We start from the raw sequence: 19,995 nt of genomic DNA on the forward strand, positions 1-19,995 counted from the left end.
ATGGGGATCACTTACCGCAACGGAGCCCACTTTACAAACGCAAATTGCAAACACTTGTTACACCTCGATCGCAATAGGTGGTGTCACGTTTCACGAATAATTCTCACTTGCAAATTTGGCACATTTGCTGCTACTCAGACACACTAACTGGACCCTGATGAAGACCTGTGTCGGTCGCAACATGTTTATTTTACACTTTTTTGAGACCATATTTCACCCTCGCAGTGAGCCCTTCAAAAGATGAAATAAGCGCAGTACACCTGAAGGATCCAACGAGCACCTTTATGCGATTACCACAAAGACCCAACAGCACTTTTCCTCCATTGTCTTCACACACTTCACGTATAAATCCAGGTCGACTCTTATCAGAGTCCTGCCTGCTCATTTTTTCAACAGTATTTCTCATGCTAACAATATTTCTCATGCTAACAGTATTTCTCATGCTAACAGTATTTCTCATGCTAACACGGTTCAAAAAAGTCATTTGAAATCTCCCACAGTTCTATTGTTTCAGCTAATATGAATTAAAGGATATCTTCAGATGTTTTACTCCTAAAACAATGCTTAAATGTGGTAAGTTGATTGAATTGGTTGCTCACACTTCATACTGGCCATAAACAGATCCATTCTCTGCTGTAAGGAATAAAGCACAAAATATACAGTCCTCGTTCCGTGCAAAAACGCTGACTAAAGGTCAGCCGAAAGTGCAAGGATTCAGCACTCTGAGACACACAAATCATGATTTTTGTATTGTGATTTAGTACCGTATTAAAGACAGACTTGAAAAATCTGAGCTCATCCTTTAGTGCAGCCCATTTCTCTCTAAAGCAATAAAGCTCAATTATGCATCTGCAAACATAAATGATTGCAAGTGTGTGAAACTGCGTTAAAGCCACTGCAGCATGTGTAGAATGTGGTGCGCATTTCGTAATGCACACTGCTGTTTTCATGTGTTAGTCTGATTTGGGTTTTTGGATTGTTCAGTTTTTCTTTTATGAACAAAAAAAGTATATAATCTTAACAATTTACACAAAGGGGCTTTAATAGATTGAAATCAAAAGGGTTATTCTTCAGCTTCTAAAACCAAATGATATTGCTGATACAAGACGGCTTTCCATTAAGATTACTTTTAAAATAGCTGTTGTAGAGCACTCAACCGGCTTGATGGGCGGGGTGCATTCCATATATTGGCACCCTCTATGGTTTGGTTTGAGGCCCTTTATTGCATATCAAACCCCCTCTCGCTCTCCCCTAACATTTCCTGTTTGTATCTACGTATCTACCCCAAATGGAGGTCAAATGGGGGTAAAACGCCCCCCAAAACATCCGATATAAAGACCTCACATTTGTGTGTTGACATACTGTATATACTCCACCGATGGTTCAATTCAGCTGGAAGCCTTATGAAGCACGGTCTGCAGCATGTGCTGCCTTTTTAACGTATTCAATCGTTTTTTTATTGACGTACAAAATATATAAAACATGTAAAAGCCATTTGAAGCCGACTGTATGACCCCATGAGACTTGCCCCGGAGCAGCAACATGATCACATTAACAGAGCCCATTTTACAATGACGGCTAATATTGAAAATTGACAGACAAAAAATAGAGCTGAAAAACACACTCAAACAGGCTCATACTGGCAGGTTATCGTAGACCCACTAATCACAGGTGAAGCACAGGAGGAAATGTGGGAACTGAATACTCAGCGGTACGTCGCTTTTGTGTCCATCAGTTAAATTAACCTTTCTACATGGTAGCTAACATCAGCCAGAATTTAGCAGCCACTTGAATCCTGCAATCCGGTGAGTGTGAAAAGATGGTTCCATTCCATTATTGCAATGGCCAACAGACAAACACACCCACTCATACATCTCACTACGATGGTCCAATTAAAGTAATGCTCTCTGGCATAATATGCTTCCCCTACTCTCGTGCAAAATTAAACAATAAAACAAGAATAATGTTTTTGCCCAATACAAACAAATCTCTCGCTTGGCTGTAAACCGCCTCAGCTCGGCCAAGTACTTGTTGACTGCCAGTGAATCTGTAGCTTGAAGGCCGACGTAAACATAAAACTTGAAAGAAAGAACCCACCGGCTTGTAACATTTACAGGCCGCTACCCTGGATCAAAGAAAAGAACACATTCGTGAACAGATGCAGCCTTTGCCCGGCCAAAGTGCCACGTTTTTTACTGCGAGCCTGCAGGACTGAACTTTCACTTAACCCTCAGAGGTGATTGGGAAAGTCATCGCCGGCCTTCTTTAAGATGTCATAACGTTGATTTGGTTTGTACTGACCTTGGAAATAGTATCTTTCTTCCACTCTTGTACTGTGTAGACTTTTATTTTTGAATGATTACATCTCTGAAAAAGCCTGAAAGCCTGGGTCCAGGTTTATTTCCTTTCAGCTGTATTCAATATTACCAAACACTTAAGCCTTAGATTTAAGAGGGATGTGTTTACTGGAAGCAGAAATGGCCGTGACCTCTTTACGGCTCATAAAACACGGTGGTGGCACGTGTTGACATTTCGTGTCAGCACCAGCAAAACAATACCAACGTAAAATAAGCGTAATTTGACATGGTGGACACACAAATTAAATGCATCGACGTGAACATGCAACGATAAGAGCTAGTGCCGTAGTTTAAAGAGTGAGAAAGAAAGACTGCGTATGGTGGGCAGGAGGGGAGGTCGATGAGTCAAACCATCAGGACTTTCAACCAGAAGACCGGTGTTCGAGACCTGTGTTCATGGACCAAAGTGTTTTTGAGTTATTTTGAAGTTACGTTAGTAATGTCCTTTACGCTCTTAAGTAATTGTTCACATTGTGTGCCCACCACCGCGTAATGCCCCGTTTAGACCATTGTTGTCATTTTACGTATTTCTGTGAAGAACACGTTGACTGCAAGACAATCGGAGACAAGCTAACAGACTTCAAACGTAAGTGTCCTTATAGACAGAAGATATCAGAATAATGACATAGGCCTTCCTGTAATACACCACATATTGAAAATAATGACGAACCAAAAATTAGTTGACAAACCTCCCCGACAAATAATAAACATCCAAAATGTCAAAGCTCGTTTTGTAGAAGCAGCTTTTAATGACTCATATTTATCTTTATTGTTAGGAGCAACCTAAAGTAACGGGAGCAAACAATGAAGTCAGATGACATAGTATTAAAAAAAGACAAAGCCGTGTAGCGAGTAGGTCAGGTTGGATGGATGAGTTTGACCTGAGACTCTGCAGTTCCCGTGTGAAACCAAATGTTAACGAGTTAAGGTATTTTAACTTGTGAAACTTATGTTTACCTGCGTATGTATTTTAAGTTACGTAACACACTTATTCTAACCCAAACCATGATTTACATGCATATTAACTACGTCTTTAAAACTTCTATCGTTATCGTTAGTTATCAGGAAGTGCATCTCTGCTGCTTCAGATTCAGTCAGGAAAAGCTCCATCGGGTCTCTTTAGAAAGTTTAGATGATCGGAGCAAACAGCCTTTGTGGTCGTATGGTTTGGAGGACTTGTTGAAACTCAATGAATGGACTAAAACCTTCAGTGAAAAAGCTCCCTGGAGCACTCGTACAAATATATCTTTTAATTAATTTAACATAAATTGCAATTCACAGTGACCATGTCCATGTGCAGAGAACTGCACGGGGATAATAACATGTGGATATAGCGGTGAACAGTATCCATAGCAACAAGCGTCATCATGTTCCCAATAACATACTACACTACACTACACTGCTTTATACATGTTGCAAGGTGGAAGCATGGAAGAGGAAGGGCTGCTGCGTTTGCTCACACCACAGAAGCTAGAAAGCGAAGCTATTTAAAGCTGTAGAAGTAGAATTTTAAATTCTCTGACTTTGTTGTCCAAGTGTCCAGTTGTGTGATCGTGAGTCCATCCATGGAAATAAATAATGTGGATGGAAGAAGAAGAAATAATCAATCCTTTGGATTCTTCTTGTCTTGTGGTCACTACGGCAATAGAACAATTAGCTATGGGGAGAATGTTAATGAATATGAATGGGATGGAAATGCATCTAGCGACGTATCCCTTATAACAGGGGATTCAAACTCTGTTTCCGGCCCGCCACGTCATTCTATGTGGCCCAGCGAATCCGCCAGCAAAAAAAATAAAAAAAGTTAAATAAAAAAAAAATAATTAAAAGTTAGACTTGAGAATAAAAATATCCCTAAAGTCATAATTCTGAGATAGAAAGTCGAAGTTATGAGATACTTAAACACAGTCATAGAAGCAGCTCTTTGGCTGCTTACTCTACATTTGACATATAAATGCATTGTGAGTACATTGAAGACACATGAAATACTTCACGTGGGATTGTGCAAACGCACCCTTGAAAGGATTTTAAGCATTGAACAAAGTTATTGTAATAACTTGTGTTTGATATTTGTCTTTGCTATTTTCTTTAAACGTTTGATCTGTGATCGAGTAATGTGGGTTTCTTAACCCTAAATTAAAAGGATTTAAGTTATAATAACATGTATTACATTTATATGACCAATATGTGAGGAGTAGTTACATTTACACAGTCTTACAGTTACAAGCGGCCCTTTGAGGGCGACCGTGATGCTGATGTGGCCCAGACTCAAGATGAGTTTGAGACCTCTGCCTTATAAGATTTGACTCATGCTGCCTTCAAATTGATGTCACGAGGTCAAATTGTATTTTACGAATGGAAAGCTGAGTACACAAAGACTTGAGATTGCACTTACAACATTATGAATACTTATTTCAAATGGTGGCCTCATTACTATGACGGTTTACACAGGATTTCTTCTGGTTTCTTCGTATGTTGGAGTGCTGCTAATTGGCACTTCCTTCAATGCAGCATGCCACTATAGATAAATTGCAGCGGTGTATAACAGTATAGAAGCTCCAATTGTAGTCACTAAGCAAAGAAGATAGTGGAAAGATGTGTTCAGACCGAACCTAATGCTCTGTTTTCTCATGCTGTTGACTTTAATTTAAAATTTCCTGTCCTCTTTTTTTCAACATTATTCTTGGAAAAAATCGCATAAATGCCTTATTGGTTGAGTTCCTACTGATGTCCTTTAAGAACTGTAATACGTAGCATGTCCTGGTTCAGTGCTTTGGCTATACCAAGTGGGCTTGTTTGACGTATACAAATATATATATGTGGCAAAAAAAGGAGGGCAAAATTCCGGTTAATAGAAATGCTGAAGAACAAAAGGTAGGTTTTGAGTTGAATTTTAAATGAGCGTAGGGAAGGGGCTGATCTAACAGAGAGTGGGATATTGTTCCAAAGTCTGGGAACCTTGACCGCAAAAGGAGCAGTCGCAGGATTACTAGGTGGCCGGTGTCAAAGCAATGGAGAGCTGTAGAGATAGTGTTAGGTTCCAGTGAGCAGCCGAGCGGCAGAATTCTGCAAGTTGCAGGTGAGACATGTATGACTGGGTATTAGAGGGAGTTGCAGCAGTCGATTATTAGACTACTTCCAGGTCTGGGTGGGATAGGAAAGGTCTTAATTTGGCTATGGATCTGAGCTGAAATAAACTAAGAGTTTAATGGATTCTGGGGGGCCAAATAGCACGGACTCATTTATTATCATTGAGCTGCAGGAAATTGAGGGCCATCCAGCATTTGATGTCCTCACGGCCCTCCCTGAGGCAGTCGGAGGCAGGGAGTTGGGCTTCACGGGCAGGAAGAGATGGATATTATCGGCGTAGCAGTGGTAGGAGATGTTATATTTCTGCATGATACTACCAAGGAGATGGAGAAGAGAATGGGACCGAAAATGGACCCTTGTGGCAATCCACAGGAGAAATTGGCAGAACTAATTGAGAATGTTTTGTTGGCGAGATAGGAGGAGAACCGGTCTAGTGCTGTACCCTCAATGCCCAGCGCATGCTTGAAGAGGTTGAGGAGAGTGGAACACTTTTGTAAGTGGACAGTCAGGGACAGGTCATGGTGGACTTTCAGCATCGCGGATTCTGTACTATGAGCCGTCTTGAAACCTGAAAAGTATTTGTTACATTCGTAAGTATTTCAGGGTCGAGGTTGGGTTTTTGAGGGGGTTGAAAACAGTTTAAAGGATGAAAGAACAGAACCTGAGGACCTCAGGACTATACATAATGGTTAGGATGCTGGGATGCTGAAAAAAAGCGGGATTTTATCAGTGCATTTATCAGCTTGTCCAATTTAAAATCACTGAATATGTCTTCAACTTAAGTGAAATATGTTTCCATTTGACCTTAATGGTGCCAATGTCTTGAACTTATTGATACTATACTAGCAAAGTTGGGACATATGAGGCTAGTTAGCGCGTGGAAATGTTCGCTGAGCCAGTGAACAAAGCTCTTGCATCAGTCACTCTTTCTAACGTCACATGTTTCTTTTGCTCTATGGTTACAGTGGCTGATTGCATGTGTCTTCACAAATGCTTTACTTCAGCCAGCTTCAAACTGTTTATTTACACAATCTCAAATATTCAGACTGCAGTCTACATTCAGAGTTCCATAAACACAAAGAATTAATCCATTTTCTTGGTGATCTGGCCTAAAAAAAAAAATGTTTCCCCCCACCCATGTGTCTATCAAAATTGATTAGGCGATGTTGATTTGACATGTTGCGGTTTTACATGTACCAAATAAACATTTGCATAAATCCAGCCTCCATATCTATGAATAATTATATACCCACAATGCAGTTTTACTGACGCAATGCAGACCCAATCGTTGCCTGTCAATTACCTCTCCACTTTTACCTATTTCTCTCTTTAGAGGCTGTAGGTTGTGATTCGCCTCTCTGCTCTCGGAGCCTCTCTGGCTCCCGGTTATCAGTCATTTATTCTCTAATCTCTCTGTCCAGGAGCAGCCTTGGTCTGGCTCCATATGGCAGAAAGTGGAGGTGGCAGCTGGCCTTTTATCACAGCACAGAACCCGGCCAGGTTATACACTAACACACACCAGGGAAACACACGCACACACACACACACACACGCACACAGAGACAGTGCATCAGCTCCTGCAGACCCGAGCCAGATCGCACACTGTTTGACAAACACACACACATGCAGTATAAAATGTACACGGAGATGAACATGCAGTGAAACAAAAAACAGAGGTTGTGCAGGGCAAACACAAACATTAGTGCGCACACAAATTGACCAGACAACTAGACACACACAGACACAAAACAGTCCATTAGACTGGGGTATAAACTACTGTAATCAAGATGTCAGCAGAGAGCACACAGGGACAGAATTCTACATTTGAACCACAGAATCCTGATTTCACGCACAGTCGGTTCTGCTTTCGCATCTTCTTGCAGCTCTGTCACTGTTCGCCTCTTTCAAAGGTTTCTTTTTGCATTTTGTTGAAGAGGGTTCAGCTGTTGAGAGTCGGGTGCCTTCTGTGGTTTGAACCCTTCTGTCATTTTAAACAGCTCCACATTGTTCATTCAAAGTGATGCGCTGCTCTTGTTGTCTCGGTGAGAAGGCTCATCCTTTTGTCAGTCCTACGCAGTTTGGATCCTACATGTGTTTTTGGGTCACAGCGTGATTTTGAGTTTTTACCAGGAAAAATACAGCCTTACAGTTTATTTTGCTTAAAATGACCTAATAACATAATCCACCAATTAGAAGCACCTCTGCAGCTCAGTAATTAACACAAACTCATTTCCTTTTTCTGTAATCTTTGAAAAAAAAAAATGGTGTAGAAACTGACAAACAGCTGATTTACCGGCAGTCGTGTGCGGACTATATTTCTTGGCTGTGAGCAGTTGCTAGGCAACCATCGGAGGCTTCAGGAAATTGAGTTTATTGAATTGAATGGAAAAAAATCGCAATCGTGTTTTTTAGTAGACAAAAGAAAAGGGAAACAGTTTTTCCACCATTAACCTATCTAGAAAGGGTTCATACACGGCTAATAATGCTTCTTTTTGGGGTGTTTCCTGATATTCATGCTTTTCATTGATAAAGTTGACAGTTTGTTGGGACCTTGAACCTTTTTAACACTCGTGTGGATCCTGATAGTTCACGACAGCCGGTAAAATGCCTCCACGCTGAGGCGTCTTTACGTCCTCCTGGAGGCTGACGTGAATATTTTCTCCGAGGCGTCAGCTCGTATTTATAATCAATCCACTCGTGAGTCTGGCCCGGCCACTAGCTCGGGTCCGGTCTTGTCACATTGACTGCTTTGTGTAATGGATGGGGCAGAAGCTGAATCATCCTGCGGTCTAATGTATTACCAATTACTTGATTTCTGCCCCGCGCTCGGTTCAGATGCATTGATACAGTGAGGATGGAAAGTGAAAGCTCCCATAGTCCAGAATGTCAATAGAGCTCAGCTAGAGGCCAAACGGGCATCACTCATCTACGTAATGTGTGTGATGAGTTAGGACTGAAGACACACTGTGTAGGAGCAGCTCATTAATCAGCTCCAATAATCTACTGTAATATCAATAAGCTGATCGATGGCTGGCTTGAGCCAAACTCGATTGATACAGCAGTGAGTTTCTTATCTAATGTGCAATAATTAGGGAGTGAGTGTATGTTTTGAGGGAAGTTCACTGTAACATGAGTACTCCACATGGGTGCTCATTTGTAACTATCAACTGTCAAAGGTGATCATTTCCAGCTATAGGTCTGTATACCATGAAAAAAGTGGTGTAAGCTCATTTAAAGCATTAATACTTTGGAAGTGTGATGACGTAATATAAAGACAGAAAAGACCCGCACAGGTCAGAAGCGATCGAAGTGCTTTAGTTGCCTGAACCTGAACTCACAACATTAGCTGTTATCATGTTGTTGTTGTGGTCAAATCCAATCATAGATTTCTGTTTCAGATATTAGTCATGATCGAATTGACCTTTTGCATTCATTACGTAGACCATTTTATAAAATTAAAACGGATATTAAAAGCAAGACAAAATATGAACATGCTCTCGCTTTAAAACACAGCATCATACAATTGGAACTTAAAAAGAAGGAAGAAAGATTATCATTGTTCAAAGCACTGCTGTCCCTCAAATGTCGCTGCACAGTTGGTAGCATTGAAGCTCACTTTAACATACACACACAAAGGTATCAAAGTAGACACATAGATACATGTATTACCATTAGCCACACAACATAATGCATTCACACATCAGACGTTGGAGAATATTTTAAAATAGAAGGCATTGTGGAAATGCTTCCACTGATGATATCTCTTGGTGCCGTGAGGATTCGTGTGTCTGCAGGAACCATAATGTCGCCCTATTCTGTCACTCGCGCATTAAAAAGGCACAGGAATAAGTAAAGGAGAAAACTGTATATTGTTCATTGCCAATCAATATGGAAACGATCACTTTGCTCAGCTTTCATGAGGAAAAATCGCGAGGAAAAAAGGCAGAAAGAAAGAGATGGAATGGGTAAAATATCCACCATTCATGAATTCATTTTGACCGTATCTCTCTCCGCCTGAGTGGTTCATATATCGGCTTAATGTGGTTTCATGCAGATGAGGATCTGAAGCTGTTAAATGCAAAAGAAGCTGCACGACGGCTGATACCGTGAGAGTCATTCACCGCCTCAATCAGGAGGAGAACGAGGGTTTATGGAGAGGAAATATGTAAAGTCGGCATCTGGAGGGGAAAAAAAGAAGCAAGAAGAAATGGTGTGAAATTTTTAACAAAGTGAACTAATAAATGTCTGAGGAACTGAACGGTCGTCCAGCTGAAATCTTGAATACTTGATTTGTGATGATAATTGATTTTCAAGTGATTTTGTTTGTTTCAAATGCACCCGTTTTGATTGATTCAAGCAGCTTGACTGTAGCTAGCAGAATCACAGCTGAACCTCAAATGTATTTTACTTTCTAAAAATGTCATCGAATCTTGTTTTCTCTCCGAGCCCGCGAGCTCATCGCTGACAGTTTCATCCGCCCACCGAGGGTTCACATCATGCGCACAACCGCCTGTCATTTAAAAGCTCGGTTGCTCTGAATGTCCCAGTTGTTTTGTCAAAACTGTTGACAGCTGGAGAGCAAACATGTCCTCACACCTGCATTGTTAATTCAGCATCACTTTGGGTTTTAAAAATGAAGGAAAACTTCCTGAGCAGCAGTAAGAGAGCCCATGTATTATATAATACAGGAGTCACTAATAGGCGGACCGCGGTCCGGGTCCGGACCCAGACGCCGTTCTATCCGGACCTGGACCTAAAAAAACGATTTCAATTTTGACGGAGCGCTTCTATTTTAACCGGCGCAGCTTTTCTAGCCTTTACGGACTCGTTCAGCGGTCCAGGAAACACGCCGACCAATTACATGCGTTGTAAATCACATCACGTGACGCTGCTCAGCCAATCAAATATGTGTATTCCAATAAACTTCCCGACTCGAGTTAGAGTTGCACACACGGGGGAGACGGGGGGAGAGAGACCCAACGGAAAAAGTACGTGAGTCAGAGAAGTTGTATTACACAGAGTTCTCCAAAAAGAGAAATGTGGTCAGAGAGACCCGAGTCTTTAAACAAGAATGGACGGACTCTTATATGTTCATGCTTCCTACGGGCAATTTACCAGTTAAGTCTCAGAAGTCAGGGACCGTAGCGATTATTAAAAGCAGCAATGTGACACGCCACTACGAGACAACACTAAATATACAATCTAAGAGCCAAGCGCAGTGATTCACTGCCCAACGATGATGTTAAAACAGATGAACAGAGCAGAAACAAGTGGTCTCAATAACCACAGATAAAGTCCCTGCACACACATTTCTCTCTTTACAAGGTGAGGAGATATAATATCTTGGCTTCTTTGGGCTACATCACCTCAATAAGCATGTATTTATTATCAGATTATGTATTGTTTATAATTCATCCAGTTCAATTTGAAATAAATATTGTTTGTACATTATTCAATTCAACTTTCTTTACTTTTTTTGTCAGTTGTTGACTACGTACAGACGTTAATACAACTGCTAGGCTACTTCAATATACATGGGACTGAATGACAGCACAAGTTAGACATTTCTGTGATGTTCCACGCCTCTGCGTGAGGAAATGCTCTCTAAATCGACCTCGTTGTGTTTTAATTGAATACTCCTGATATAATACATTAGATAGCAGACTCACTGTGGGGAGAAAGAGTCTATTTGACCTTTTTTCATTCACAATGGGTTCCCCTGCTTCTCCTCCTCCCCTGCAGCCACAGGTGGTAATGATTAAAGGTTTAATGATGTTCCTCCGTTCACTTACAGCTCTGCATCTTCGTGATCTGTTACTGAATTAAGCGTACGTTCTGCATTAGTGTAGAGTGACAAGGTGTCATTGATCTGAGTTTACTAATTAATTATCGTCGAAAGGCCTACATTAAAAAGGGGGCACTCTATCCGTTTTACTCTTGTGAATCAGTTCACTTATACCACTCAGCCTGTAAATACATATAAAGCCTTCTTTTGGATCTGTTTCTTGTAAATCCACAGATTGTAAGGAAGTGCAATACTAAGAAATACTAAAAGTTAGGGTGCAGAATACTGAAACACTTACAACAACCCCGTCTTCTTTTTTCTTTGTACACCACTAATTTGCTTTACCAGCTACATTTAGCAGGGAAACATAATTGCAGCTTGATTTATGTGCCGTGGCCGTGTGTTCCCATGTGTCTGAAGTGCATTGTTTTTTTACTGCAAGCAAATTATACAGGGCGATGTGGACGGGAAGAATGTGAAGTGCATGACTTTAAAAACACAGAATTGTCGATCCAGAAACTAAATGTCCAGAAGTAAAAATAAACATGACTTTAATCTCAGTGATTCAAAAGCAGCTTTAGACACGTTTTCCCTCTGAAAAACCACCAAGTTTCCAAATATAAAACCCTGTGTCTGTGATGAGCGAAACAACCTTTGTGGATAAACGATGCATTCATTTGCCTCATCTTGATTAAAGCCCAAAAGCAAGCAGCAACAACATTCTCTTTACCCTCTTCATGTTATTTTTTTCTCTTTCAGAAATGCAGTTAATTTGATTTAGAGAAGCTCACATTAACATTCAGTTTATGTTTTACAACTATTTCTGCTTGATAGTTGGATGAAAACACAGCTGCTCTACCAGCATTGAGGCGCGTTGGACGAGGTTCTGCATTATGTGACTTTAATGAATAACAGATAGAAGCTCCGGCTGATACCAGTCCATTCTCTTTGACTTGAAATATCTTGTATGTCTTTTTCGATTACAAAGACAAGGCACTTGTTGGAAGACTGGAGCGAGAAGGCACTGAAGCATAGCTGTATAATCTCATTCTTCATCTTTTTATTCCCTCAGTGTGCTCTGTCTCACATTCAGACTTTATAACTCATCACGCTCTAGTTTGACTGACCCCAGAGATTGGAAAATAAAAACTCTTGAGACCGCTGGCCCGTTCGGCCCTGGAATAAATCGGCCCATTAGAGAGTCTAACCCAACTTCCCGATGGCCAGCCTGCCCCTACGTACCAACAATTAATCTTTAAATGTATACGTTTGGAGGGTTGGCAATATGAAACGGTTGGTAATTGGATAAAATGTGCAAAACCACCTGTTTAGTCGTTTTAAATGCAGCATTTGTCATATTTGAAGGTCAGCTCACTTGAAACTATTATTCCCACTTTCATCGCTCCATCTTGGGGAAATTCACTGACCTTAAGTGGATTCATTGGCGGCACCATCTGCCCGACTCACCGGGGCCGCTGTTTGTTAGAGGCTGAAGAAGCTATCAAGGCAGCGGTGGGAAGAAAATAAGTTCGAAAATGAGAAGAAAAGTGGATGGGCTGGTTATGTTGATGAAGGTGTTTGGATTGCAGGGAAATGAATATACTTGGCTGGTATGATGACTGATGAAGGAAGAGACGAACAGAGATGTACAAACAGTAGCAGAGAGGGAGAGAGAGACACACAAATAGATGTTAGGGTTGCTGGATAGAAAATACTCTATTTTTTGTTTGCATATAATCTTGTGAATAGAGATGGATGGCTGGAGATGGATACGCTTTTAGATACTACCAGACACTTGGGAGAAAAGCCGCAACATTACTGAAGAACCATGATGTTGGATGCAGATACTTTGTCCCTAATGGAGGAAGATGAAACTCAAGGTCTGCATTGTCAAAGGATACATATGAGACTCTAGCAATGGCATCTTTGTGTACATAGCAGTGCCCGTATGAGAAAGCAGGAAAAACTCTTAGTGTTGCAGAGAACATGTAATTGCAATGCTGTTTCAGTAAAAAGCTCCCAGGCACCACTGTAAGAGAAGCACCTGTTTGATGATTGGTGAACCGATGCTCTTGTCTCCCTTCTCATATATTACCGTGAGGTATGGAGCACAGCTTAGATATAATTCAAACACTACGAAGGATGATGGTTTTTGAAGCCAACAGTGGTTACTGATAAGTTTTAACAAAACAAAATGCAAGAACGTAGTGAGCAAGCTTACACATACTCTTAATAACACAACCACAGTATGACCACCATTATTATCCTGAGATGAATCGATTGGATGTCTTGATACAACAATATAAAATACATAAAGGCCTGTACACATACTCATCTGTTTCTTAAGTTCTCTGCATTTAAGCATTAATCAGCCCCACTCTTTTTTTTTATTAATAAATTTAGCATGAACACAAGCATTGTTGAATGGATTTTCCAATTTCTGGGAAATAGATTGTGGCGTGTCATGGTGAACGGCACCCTGTCTGATTTCCACAGTCCACATTCATACTGTAGAGTGTAGATGGGTCATTGAAGAAGTTCCCATCCTGACGGACATATTGTTAAGTTTGCAGATGATTCAGTTATTATGAGCCTGGAAGAGGGGAGTGATTGTGTTCATGATCCAGAGGTTGAAGAGCATTTTCAGTGGTGTGACGGTGGTGTTTACATTTAGAATGAGAATCAAAAATGAGTCATTGGAAGTATTATTGCAGATACAAGGAATGTTACTTTGGGATTGATGCATAAAAATTAACACAGTACAATAGTATAAAGACATAATTCGAAAGATATATTAAAAAGTATTACTCATCCTTGTGTGTTTTCCTACGAATGTCAAGCAACACGTCTCATATCCAAACACTTGTGTCAAATTAAACCTCACAGGGAACAACATAGTTGGGTTCAGGAAATGAATTGGATTTTGGATGAGCCAAACCGTCGTTATTTTAACCCAATGAAAATAAAATGATAAAGTTAGAATCCACATTTGGATGGTATTGATGGCATTTTATCATCAGCAGCTTTTCAGTGTAGTCAATGCATTGTTTAATTGCCTATCCACATACACGTTGGACTATATTTACAATGCAGTGAATCATCTAAGCCCACGGTTTTCCAATCAGGAGAAGGAAAGAGCTTCTCTGTTCACATTTGCCCAATTTGACACCTTGTGTACAGAAGAGTTCACTTTCAATCATAAGGCTTGTACATCCAGACAAGGACGGAACTCAGAAGAAACCTCACAGAATGTTTGGGAAATGTATGCAACTTGTGCAATAGAACATTTATCTGAGAGACTGGAGCACAAAGACAATGACAGGAGAGAGCAAAAGGCGACTTCTGAAACATGCACTCACGCAAGCAAACAAGTCTTCCAAAAAACCTGAGGTTGGCAATTTCACATCAGTGCAAGAGAGACGGGCACATTATGAACTGCTTGGGACCGGAATCGACACATCGGAGAGCAACAAAAACCAACAAGAAGCAACAAAAGTCTGAAAATGGGCACGACAGACAGTAAACTGGAACAGTGGAGCCTATCTATTGTCCCACAGCTGGGATAGTGTCCTAGACAAGCTTCCAGCAACAACAGAAATGACTCAGGGAAAGATACGACCACCTGGCAGCGCTTGTTATAGTTCTGAGGAAAGGTAGCAGTACTACAGTGAAAACTGTCAGAGTGGATAAACAAATACAGAGTCACTACAGTGCAGTGGAATGCAAGGGCTGTAGATAGTGCTGTGGGACCAGAGGAGACATATTTACAGAGGGCACTGGTCCAGGAGCAGCTCTGGGTATAACATCCTAATCTTTCTTCCTCTGCCAGTTACACCAGGAGTCTGAGGGAATACTGATGTCGCATAATTAATTCATAAACAAAAAGAGCAGACTTCATTATTTTAAACGCAGAAGGACCTTTCACACAAAAGGCAGCGATTGTGTTTGTAAGGCAAGTGATACTATTTACCCGGAGAGGTTGGAAGGTGATATTCATTTTAAACGATTGTAAAAGTGAATAAAGAACCACCCGGCTTTCCAGGAACAGCGGCGTTCCTTCATTTCATGAAGTGATGTGGTGGTTTCGCTTCTACATTGTGATCTGTAGCCTTCAGCTTCTAGCTTTATGTTTCTACCTGTTTTCACTTCAGTTTAACATCCTGGAGATATCCAACGCATATGTAGACCCTTCCGTTCACTGATGAGCAGAAGGGAAGGTGGACTTTCATCCAGGAGGCCGGTGTTTGTGTCCCAGTGTTGTTGAGTTGTTGAGTTGTGACAGTTGTGGCGCATGCAAGTATTTTACTTAGTTTAAATTCTTATCTTAAGCCCACGCATGAGGTTTTTATTTGACCTACCTACCTAAGTTGTGATATATTGCCTAATCTTAGTTTTGCTGTCTGAACCTAACGTTGTTGTTTCTGTGGCAGTAGCATGTACTTTAAACACATTGTGCCACCACCACCATGCACTGTTGAGGTTGTGGTAACTCTTGCTTCATAGTAAAATTGTTTATGAAAGCATTGATCTTTTCTAATCTCTTGGCTCTTTAACGGCTGCTTTTGACTGTAATTGTTTGTGTAGTTCTTTAGCACTTTGTCTCAATGCTTGTTATGTTGATGTAAATGACTTTGAATCGCCTCGTTGTTGAGATGTGCTGTATAACTTGCCTTGCCCTCCTGAACGCTCCTGTGCCACATGACAGATTGCTCCGGTTACAGATTTAGCCAGAAAAGCTGTGCAATTAGGAAGAAAGCATCAGATGAAAATAGTATAGTGGAACCATGAAACAAATCAGTTCCACTCAGCATCCCAGCCCTGCCTTTTATTATCCTGCTCCTTCTTTGCATGCGCGACTGTAATTTCTCCCGTGAATTGCTACTTCTTAACCTTTCATGGCATTAGTAAAGGGCACTTTTGCCCATAAATTGTAGTGTTCATTTCAGCCTCTTTATCACCAACAGAAAGAGAGCACACCACACATTTTCCCTGTCATAGAGGCTATATTAGTGCACATCTTCTCCTGCCTTGAATGTGCTTACCACCAAAAGTAACACATCATTCATTGAAACATAAATGTGTGAGCTGGGAGATTTACACACAAACCCAGGCTGCAAGGAATTATCAATCTGCAGCACATCCTGCTCACTCAGTGACTACTGTTGCATATTAAGTCATTTTTAAATAAAACCATCCATGGCTTGACTCCTTTACTTAATATGTTACTGAATACATCCAACGAAGATATTTATTGAATAATAGCACTGCTTTATGGGCTGCAGTAGTTTTCACTGAATAAATGACAGTTTTTTTTTTATTTTCAAGTTATTGCTTGTTCTTTAAAATGGTGATAAATGTCCATCACAATTCCCTAAAGCCCAAAGTAACGTCTTGTTTTATCAAACCAACACTCCCAATTTAAAGACAATCAGTTTACTATCACATAAGACACGTAAATACAGCACATCTTCACAAACGAGCTTTCTTTGCTTGAAAATGACTTAATGAATCGATTATATTTGCTGATTCCCTTTCCATCCTTGATGTGGATCTTCATCCCGTTGTCTATCACCCCCTGTGTGAATGGCATTTTGCCTCTTGTGTGTATGTGTTGTTTATCCTCTTTCCAAGGAGGCTGAACAGTGAGGTTGAAATGCAGATGACTCATCACCCGGAGAGGCAGCTTTTGGATTCATTGGTATGGATACGTTTATCAAATCCCCACAGATTGTGTATATTACAGTCATGTTGTGCTACAGAAAGATTCTTGCTTAATTCTGCATCGGGATAATTTTGGTTTCTCACTTACAGAGAGGTGAGATCGGCTAAAGCTGCAGAAATAATTGCCCACATTTATCTGTTGTGTCTCCAGGAAAATAGCGCCAGCAGTAATGCTCAGCTAATCACGGTTCATCTAAATTAAAAACACGTTGTCACGTTAAGCAGGAACAGAAATAGTATGTACAGGGCACAGGTTAAGGGCGATATTCTGTTAATTACACTAAACTGCTTGTGATGATGTAAACAGTGCCTAAATCTATTTTGGGATTTTATATTTTTTTGCAGCAACTCTGCCAGTAAACACTTCTGAATGTTTGCATAAATACAAAAAGAAGCTTCTTCATTCTCTGATTACATGCCAGCTTTCAGTCACAGACCTTCAGTCATTCAGAAGGACAGAAACTCCAGGTGCATATATATATATGTATATATATATATATACATATATATATACATATATATATATGCATTCCTGTAATTAGTCCCAATGCAAAGCATATGTGTATCCCTGAACAACATCATACACACATGCCAATATACTTATCCAATAATCAATTGGGATGTATGAACTACAAAATCGTAAAATGATTGATACAATGAGAATGACACCAGAAACACATTTCTAAATTTAGAGACAATTGCACATGTTATAAAAGAAAGCGTGGACGCCACAGCTGTAGCTCTTTACTTGGCCAGAGAAACGGATCCTCAAGTGTACAAATCCCGTCTCGGTTTCATCTCTTATCGACTGCTGAGTTTCACATTTATTTGCCACAACAATACAATGTAAGCTAAATTTCAGGTAAGTTAGCGGTTTTATCATACGTTGTATCCATTTATGTATCCCAATGCACACAACCTGACTCAAATAATGGAGCTGTAACAGGATGCCACTGACTGTAAACTGATCCTTGAAACAATGCTGGTGCCGCCCACCACTTCTTCAGTAATCAAAAGTCATCCAGCTGCGTGATGTGGGGAAGTTGACAAATATTTCATGCAAATGACGCGTAGGACCAAAAAGCCTGGAGACAAGCGATCGCACTTGTTTTGATGGCCTCTTGAGACAGAAACACCGTAGTTTTCTATTCCCCTCAAATACATAAAAGAAGTTCAAAGTAAATGTAAGAAAAACTACGGTCAGAGCCATCTTCTCCCCAATCCTATATTATAGAGCTTCAAGGAGCTTATGGTGTTTGAATGCATAATAAATCTAGAAGGGCACTTGGAGAGCGCAGACTGCCGTCAAGGCCAATCCGCTCCATAATGTAAGAGGTTATTCCTGGGCCCAGGGCTAAGTTTCATGAAAATTGGACCAGTACTTTTTTCATAATCCTGCTGATAAACAGACAAACATGTTGAACCGAAAACATAAACTCTTTGGTAGAGGTAATGAAATAAAAACTAGAAGGCCACTGGGAGAGCGCAGATCCTTCGCCGAGGCTAAATGCCCGATCTCGCAATGTTAACGAAAGTGAAAAATGATTTGTGCATCCGCATTGTGATTGGGATCCGCTCTGAATTAAGTTCTTCCTTGGACCGTGCTACACCCTTCCTGTGGTTGACTGTCTGAGGTTCAGGGGCCAAAAGACAAGAGGGCTGCAGCTGCATGTGAGGGTGCACCAGGCCCCAGAAAGCTGCCTGGCATGTAGGGCAGTCTATATGGCACTTGAGGGCACCCATTATTGCAATGCATCTCATTTTCTCTGCTGGAATGGTACCCTAAAAGACACTTTATTATGTTTTAAAACTGTCGGAGCATTCAAGAAGGGACTTCCTAATGTTTTCTTCACTTGGATGGCATCCGAGATGGCACGTCATCATGCTTTAGTGCCTTAGGGGGCATTCAAAAGGGCACTTTGTTGTGTTTTCTCCACTGGTAGTACTGCCAAGAAGGCACTTTATGATGCCCTTCCATCGGTGAAAACATGACCGAGGGCCCTTTAACATGTTGGTTCTACCGTAAGGGCAACCAAGAGGGCACTTTATCATGTTCTATCTGTCATAGGAACATCCAACAGGGAAATTCATCATATTGTTTCCACTGAAAGGGCATCCAAGAGGGCACTTAATCATCTTCTCTCTTCTGGAATAGCAGGGCACTTTATCATGTTTTCTCTTCTGAAAGGACATCCAAGAAGGCACCTCATCATGTTTTCTCCACTGGAAGGGATCCCCAGAGGGCACTTCATCGTGTCTTGTATACCGTAGGGGCACTTCATTCTACTTTCTCCACTGCGAGGGTGCGCCACAGGGCACGTTCTCAGGTTTTAGCTACAATAGGGGCATCCAAGAGGGTACTTGGGTCCACCAGTACACCCTTCTACCAAATTGGGCCAGTAGTTTTTCTATAATCCTGCTGGCAAACAGACAATATGATGATAATTACTGTAATGTCGACATATACACATATACAAGTGCTCTTTTCTAATCTGTATGTACTGTATGTTTGGTTTTAGACGTGATTGTCATTTAGCCAACGCTCGTCAGCCAGATGAGTGCTGGACACTTGCATGGTCATCATGCCAAAGACAACATTCGGGTTTGCTCGCTCACTTCATTTTTGCTTTTTAATTAGCATAAATGACATTTTGTAAAAGTGATTCTCACTCAGTCCGTCACTGACAGCACAGCAAACAATGCTGACCTCCTCTTCTTGACCTCAAACTGCCCTCCTCCCTGTAACCTCTGACACACACGATGAGCAAATCCTCATTTCTAAACCAGTCAAGCATCTCCGGAATCTCTTCTAACCCTTGTATTTGACAGGCATGCATGTACAGAGGAAGGAATGAGCGTGGGTTAACTCAAGATTAGACACATTGTTTGACAGAGCGGACTTGAACCAAGGATGTGTCACGATCTCTCCCTCTGCTAATTCAGAGAGAGAGAGAGAGAGAGAGAGAGAGAGAGAGAGAAGCTCATTCCTCTCTTGTTCTCTCTCCATCTGTACCAGCCTGAGTTGTGACAATTCAATCTGTT

Source organism: Pholis gunnellus (genome assembly GCF_910591455.1).
Source record: "Pholis gunnellus genome assembly, chromosome: 13".
NCBI classification, from domain to species: domain Eukaryota; kingdom Metazoa; phylum Chordata; class Actinopteri; order Perciformes; family Pholidae; genus Pholis; species Pholis gunnellus.